Source organism: Rhagoletis pomonella, unplaced genomic scaffold (assembly GCF_013731165.1).
Source record: "Rhagoletis pomonella isolate Grant_MI unplaced genomic scaffold, Rhpom_1.0 Rhpom_scaffold_00012, whole genome shotgun sequence".
Taxonomy (NCBI): domain Eukaryota; kingdom Metazoa; phylum Arthropoda; class Insecta; order Diptera; family Tephritidae; genus Rhagoletis; species Rhagoletis pomonella.
In genome coordinates this window covers 8371720-8379695 of record NW_023458566.1, presented here as the reverse complement: position 1 = coordinate 8379695, position 7976 = coordinate 8371720, and positions in this window count along the sequence as shown.

Below are 7976 nucleotides of genomic sequence, written 5' to 3'. Positions count from 1 at the left end.
ACTGAAAACCTCTAAGGAGAGTTAACCCGTCACTATAAAAACGGTCCTACGTGATCGCATTTAACCAAATTTATGTATTCTCGTATCAGTAATTTACACAAAGCAAACGGAACTAGTATATCGAGTGAAGAAAATTTAGTGACCAAAGAAACTATTCAATCCAAATGCAATTCCCACGTCGCACGCCGGCTTCCCTCAAACCCAACTTTTAAGAAGTTGAACGGGTCGAATGCAGCGAATGTGGTCCTGGACAAAATTTCAAAGGGGCCCGTAACTGAAAACTAAGTTGGAAAATAAAAATTATTACACTTTTCAAAGTTGATAAATTTGATTATTTAATATACACACACACACAGTTATTAGAAATTCAAATAATTCTCTTTAGACTAAGTTTTTTAATGTAAAAGTCCTACCCCTCATACTCCGAAAAATTTTCTCTCGACAGTGTTGGTACCTTGTATTTCGCAAGGCATACGGCTTTAAACCTTGCCTAGAGCACTAAGTGTATACGGAAGTTGTATGTCCTATTTCATTGTATGGTATAATAGTCTGATGATAATTGTTGAATTACTATTTATTGACAAAAAGAAAATATTGGCAAGAAAGTTAAGTTCTATAGGCATTTGCACTTTCTTATGCTTCCAAGTCTTAAAGTTGGAAACGGTATTAATTCGCAATGCGATTGGTTCAAATTTATTCATTGATTTTGGATGACAGATTACTACAGCTCTTTTTAATTTTATCATACAGCGGTAAAAGGATGCTGAACTTTCAACATAAAATAAAACGAAGAAGAATAGGAGATTAAAAGTAAACTATCAAACCAGTTAATTTATCAACATTCAACGGCGGCCGGGTAAAATTCGGCAAAAGCAAAGTAGCATATAGGTAAATGCGCCACTTTTGGCTCAACATCGTGCTGAAATCGGCTTTCACGAATTTTCTCTTAATCTACCTTTTCTTAATCTACCTCCAGCTGGATTTCTCATCTAGAGTGATTATATAGTGTCTGCCATTACATCAGGAACCAGCAACTTAATTTATCAGTCAAATAGCAGGAATGCCACATCAGAAACGACAGGATAATTCTGGCGAAACTCAGCGTCACGTAATGGGAACTACTTTTTGCCACCGCCTAAAAAGATGGCATTCTGGCAGAGCGGGACTACCGAGTATTGATAGAAGCCATTTAGTAGTAACTCGGTCACCATCTACTTTGGTTAGGGTTAGATACATAGCACGCCTTTAAAACTTGCTCAATGAGTAGGCAGCCATTTAAATAGGAAATTCAACCCCCAGCTGAAGCTCAAGACTTTACATTTAGCTGCACGCAATATCCACATTGTTGACAGAAATACCGTCTATTTATATTTTTTTTAATTTACCTCACATTGCTTATTTTAATAGAAATTCTTTAGAGTTAATTCAGTGCATTCATAAAGGAAGCATCACTAAACTCTTAAAACAAAAAACCTGTAATGTTCTAAACATGCATAAGGAAATCCTGAAAAAACCTGGATAATTTACCAAGAATACAAATCAGAGTTTTCAAATGAATGCCTATAAAATAATAAACACAACTTGCCGACTATTTTCTGCATCAATTTAGCGGCAAAAAGAAGTCTGATTAGCAGATGTGGCCATCTCGAAACTCGCAGCTGTAACTTCTACCGCTTAGACTGACTTTGTTAATTGTTCCATTGTTCCATTGTTCCATTTTTCCTTAAAACCAGATACTAGTTGCAGAAAAGTCAGCTGTTGAAATAAGACTTACTGCGCTGCTATAATAAAAAGAATTTTGTCATAAAAAATAATATACATATACCTTTGTGAAAAGAAAAAAGAGTATTATTTAACCTAAAGCATGCCCAAAAGTCTCGAAAAATTAAGCAATGTTTTTAAGAGTCCCAAAAAAAATATGGAATACCAAAAATGTTCAAGAAAGTGTTTACAAAAATCACGCAGGAGCAGAAAAATCATAAGCAATTTTTATCTAGCATTACACTGCGCGACAGTAAATTTTACACACAAACAATTTTAAATATTCGCGAAACCATGGGTCAAACATAGTAAAACTGCGTTTTTAGTTTTCCTCTCTAACGTCAGGACTTTTTAAGGACTTTGAAATTTGAAAAATATAATTATTTCATTATCATTAAATTATTTAAAAAAATTCAGTGCAATGTATAAAAGCACTATGACTATCACATCAAAGAGAAAATTCTGTAGAATTAAGTCCGATTAAATATTTTGGTGCATAAGGACGATTAGGTATTAAAAATGTCTCTTTCACATTTTATCATTAAATATCCTTGAAATTTTATAATAAATATATCTGCAAAAATTATATGTTAAGAACTAATATGTACTCGAAAACATCCTCGAATTTCGTTCTTCTAACGTTATTCGCTAAAACAGTGAAGCTAATGAAAAGGACATTTTCAATGTCTATTTTTCCTTGTAAACCAATAAATTTTTTTTTTTTTATTCTACAGAAATTTCTCTTTTATTTGTTGCCCATACTGTTTTTCTACATTGGGATGAATTTTTTTAAATAATTTTTGGAATTAATCATACCTTTGAAACTACGAAGTCCTTTTGAAAAAAATTCTGACATGAGAGAGAAAAACTAAAAACGCAGTTTTACTATATTTGGCCCACAGTTTCGTTTTTGTCGCATGTTGTTATCTAAAGAATAAAAAATAAAAATTACCAATTATTTTCTGTTCAAAAAGTATGAGCCAAGGCTTGCCTTTTTTAGCTTGAAAAAAGATAAAGTATTTTTTCTCTAAATATCAAAATTACAAAAAGAAATTATGTTCTGTAAAAACAGATGACTCTAATGCTATTTTCTACTAGGCCTTCGACAATCTTTTCACTATGCCTTTTTATTTAAAATTCTGATAAAGTTTTTATTTGTTGCGTCTGTTACAATATCAAATTGGTGAATGATATAATAGCGCACTAATAAAATCCCGTTTCCATTGATTTTCTTGACCGTGTGAAGCAAAAATTAGATACCTACTACTTAAAGATATTCTTGCATTACGGATGTAAGCTGTGGTGTGAAAAAATTGAGCAAATATAATGCAATCAGCGCTGGTAATTTTAAATTGCGCACAGGAAATGCTTCAGAACTGAGTATTTGGAATTTGGACTGCAATTCCGACGAAAAAATTAATTCGAGTTCGCTGCTTAAGTCTTTCGTTCGGTGCTGGAGTGCCTTTCGAATTTCAGTTTGTGCTTAGAAATAAAATGCTAAAACCAAAATAAAACAAGCAAATATGCAATAAATAATAAAAATTACAAGTTTTCCTTGTGAAAAATGTTGCAAAATATTTGTTGTCACTTCACCTTTATGCCATCAATCAATCAATGTTAGTACATTGCTTATGCAAACATACAAACATATATATGTAGATATAAAATAGTATATACTTATGTAGGTACAAGCGCACACGCGTATTCAACACTTACAAGAAGGCGTAGAAAATATTGTAAGCAATCTGTCAGCACCAAAAAGAAAAACCACGTCGGATCATAGCCGAAAAAATGGAAATTAAAAATTCACGCATTATGATTAAAGTGACCACAAGCAGAGCGTAGCACAGCGCTGGTGGGCGTCTGCGGGGTAGGGAAATGCTGGTATGGTGAACATTAGAAGGTGATAGATGGACAGCTGGACAGCGCAACATGGCGCAGATTTGATAGACAGATACGCAATTGAAGCAGATCGCGCGATACCCAAAAAAACACAAACACAAAGCGCTTAGGAGCGCATATATTTATACAAATGCAAGAAAAAAATTGCCAAATTGGCAACAGCAGCAAATGCAAATCGACGACTGTAATAAGCATTAATAGCTTGCAAGTATTTGTTAAACGGCTCAACATTACTGCCGACAGCGCGTAGTGGCAGCAGCAGTCGGCATTCGGTGGCAACGAGAAACGTATTAGCAACAGCAATCACTGCTGGCAGCTGCATAAATCAAAACAATTGTCCACTGCCGCCACCGCCGCCGCCACCACTCACCAGTCATTTAGATGCTGGCAGTTGGCGATATTTTTCGCAATAATATCAGCAGATATACAAATATTTTAGCAATTCTGTTTACATATTGTCGAATGCTTATTTGCATGCGCCTGCATTGTGGCTGTGACTGAGGGAGTGTGCGTGCGTGTAAAAGCGCATTTGCTGATTTGCTATCGCTCGCGGGCCACGCACCAGCCGCACCAGCACTGGCGGCGGCAGCAGCAAAGTAGGCGTAGAAATGCGGGCATTGCAAACATTGGTTTCCTTTGCTGGCTTGCGATTTTTGGCAATTGCATTTTTATTTTTTTTTTTGTTTTCTACTAAATTTTTTGTCATGCCATTTTTCTGGATTTTCGAAAGGCATTCATGCGCTCAAAGTGTTTGCGTAAATCGACGGTTCATTTCTTATGCATTTAGCCATTGGCAAAAAGCTATTACTATGCTCAACCCCAAAAAAAAAAAACCAAACCAAAAATTATAAATAACCGAAGCTGAAGGCAATATATTCTTAAATTGTATGATATGGTCGGTCATTCTGCCATGGCTTCCGGGTGTTTTGCATTACTTAAGCTACCCATTATAAGTAGTCACACAATTGCAGATTGACTATACAAACGCAATTCGCTGCTAAAATCAAAATCTTTTTTTTCTCTATTTTAACGCCAATTGAATAGGAAAAAATTAATCTTTTGCGACCTCCTTTCAAATTCATATTTAACACATTTATAATCAAAATACTAGTCTCATTGGCAACTTATTCATTTGCATTCAAAAATTGACATTTAGTATTTTGGAAAACTTGAAAAATGGTACGCATAAAATATGCTCGCAAACGCACTTAACTCTTGTGGACTCTATAGTTATGCAAATTGTTATTCTTTTTTGGTGTGTGCTATTAAATAATAAAGTCAGCCATAAACGCGATGTTTTATTAAAAAGAAAAAATGATATAAGGCCTAGGCTTAAGTTTTATCACACAAAGACGTAAACAAAGTGAATATTTTACAAATGAGTTCGCTGCTGTCCATTCAGCAATGAAGCATTCAGCGGCGCCCATTCACTCCTCCTGCAACAGGTTTAGTTTCTTTGCCATTCATTTTAGCAAACTTTTGTTCTTGCGAATATTTTTGTTTTTTACTATAATTTAAATAAAATTGTCACCTAACCATAATTCATCGCTCAGCATATTAGCTTGGCCTGTGGCTTAAAGTAGTTGTAGTTTAATTACAGTCAAAAGAGACGATTTCAATCATTAGTAAGACACCTTGAAGCTTAAAGAACTATAAAAACTGAAGGCAGCTAAAAAATTGTAGCCAACATTTTCTTAGAGCCTACAGCAATTTCGATGCCTTTATTCTCCTTCTACTGCAGTTTATGGTCAAGAAAGGCATGACAAAAGAATTGACTATAGGTTGTTTCCTGGACATAGGCAGTGCTTGTCTCACATGCCGGAGCAGGAACGGGTAACGAAGGGCTGCGCACTGGGATAAGTGTTGCCCCTTCTATTCTGGTGCATCGTAGTGAACGAAATATGGGCTATAAGGATGAGATTCTTACTCTGATCAGAGGTGCGCTGGAATAGTCGCCAAATAGTGCAGCCGAAATGGGTCGAACCTTAAAATAAACTAACACAGCTATTTTATCCAGGAATAGGGAAAAGCTTCTACAACTTTTTCTTGAAGGAAGAAACTACACTTGACATATATATAGATGAAAAGCTCTCTCATGCACCTCGATAAATCTATTCAAATGGTCAAATAATGGACTCTATTTTTTACAGCAATACTCATCGGAGGGAGGTTAAAAAAGCAAGGGTCAATGGCATACACATAACTACGGCATATAGCCGCCTGGCTCCATTTCACTAGCATTCCGTTCAGCTGAGTATGTCTGAGCTAGTTCACACACCAACATATACTCCGGCAGAGAGGCGGTATGGAGTTGTCTTCAGCTATTAGATTTTATCTCATCCAAGAATTGCATTTGTATACCGGTGCAGGAAAGGGTCTGCGCAGGGATTTATAGGCCTAGAACCCTCCTTTGGTTTTGTCCCTATAGATGCTCCTTAGTGCACTCTTTGCAATGGAATTTCGCATACCATTTGATTTTGTAATTTTTACGTTCACTCTAAAAGAAAATAATGGATGTGCCATTAGAAATACTATTCGTTAAGCTAAGTATTATTGAAGATATTTTGCCGTAAAAAAAGCGATTCGGAGGTATTAAAGTATTGTTCAAGTACTTAAGTATGTGTATGTATAATTAAGAGCATAGCCTGTAGAACATATTTTTTGGTCTTTCGCTTCATTGCAAATGTAATATTATTGAATGAATATCAAAAAAAAAGAAGATATACAAACGTAAATTGCTATTTTTTCTAAGGATGCATGCATACATAAATATGTATGTTTGTCCTCATATACTTGCAACATGCAGGGTGTTAATAAAATTTCCGTTCAATTAAATTTGTGGTAATTGCTCACTTTTGTAATTGTTTTGACCATAAATCACCACACTACTTTGCATATTGCACCGAATATTAAAAATAAAAATGTTCATAACACTGCGGCTTGTCGTTTTGGTTGTCACTTGGCATTCGGTTGTCCACGCAATAGGCATGTCACGCATAGCTTCATATGATAGATACATACATGCATATATACAAACAATTAATCTGTATTAGGCATTTTAATTGGTTGATTTATGTATGCGGGTATAAAGTGTGGCGACAGACAATGATTGAAAGACACACTCCCACACACCTGCACGCATGCAAATGATTAGAAGTAAATAAAACAAAACTAGTTTAAAAATCTCGTGGTATTTTGACGTAAAACGTGTAATTACACATACAATGCGACATTATTGATAAAAATAGAAATGAGGTTGATCACGTGAGCAAACAATTGGTTGAGAGTAGGGATAAATTTTGTCTCCGTTCGTTGGACGAATCTACCGAACTGAATAAAAAAATAAAATAAAACCATTGGAAAGGTAATTATCTGTAGATGAGGAGAGTTTAAAAATTGTTTGAAAACTACGGCCAAAATGGTCGTTTGAAAATTTCCGTATTTGTATATAGTTGTTGTTGCGACCTGTTCAATTTGAATTGTTTTCGCATTTGGTTTACATCGTATTTAAAATTAAACTTTGTAATAAAAAAATGTGAGGATGAAGATATAAATGATAGCGATTAAGACAAAAAAGTGAAGGCAAAATTAAGGATCAAGACGAAAATGAAAACAATGAGAAATACATACGATTTAGGGTTACTGAAAGGATAAGAAAGTTCACTGGAATTTTTCGATAAAAATCTATATAAACTCCGTCATAAAAAATTTAGTTATCGAGTTACCGAAATTTATCGGATCATCGTACTTTATGGTTATCGAAATTTATCGATTTATCCATGTTTATTGAATTATCGCAACGTATCAAATTATTCAAATTAATCAGTGTTAATTCAGATGTCGAAATTTGTAGACACAGAAAATTTGTTTTTAAAGTTTACGTATAGTTATCTTGCTATAAAAATGTATGGGGTTATCGAAATTTGTCAAGTTAATGAAATTTATTAAGTTATGGAAATTTATCGTAATGCACCGAGTTCATTGAACTTATCGAGTTATCGATATTTATTGATTAACTGAGACTTATGGATTTATCGAATCAAAGTTTTTGGAAGGTTATATATACACTTATTACTGCTTACCGAATTTTATCGTGTTTGTCGATAGCTTTCGAAAAATATGGGCTATGAAAATTACCCGTGCTATCAAAATTTTGTAGAGGTATCCAAAGTTTATCGAGTTATCTATTTATATCGAGATATATACATTTTTGGGATATCGCTATTTATCGAGCCTAGTATTTAATAAAAACCATTGTATATATACATAACGGGTGATTTTTTTGAGGTTAGGATTTTCATGCATTAGTATTT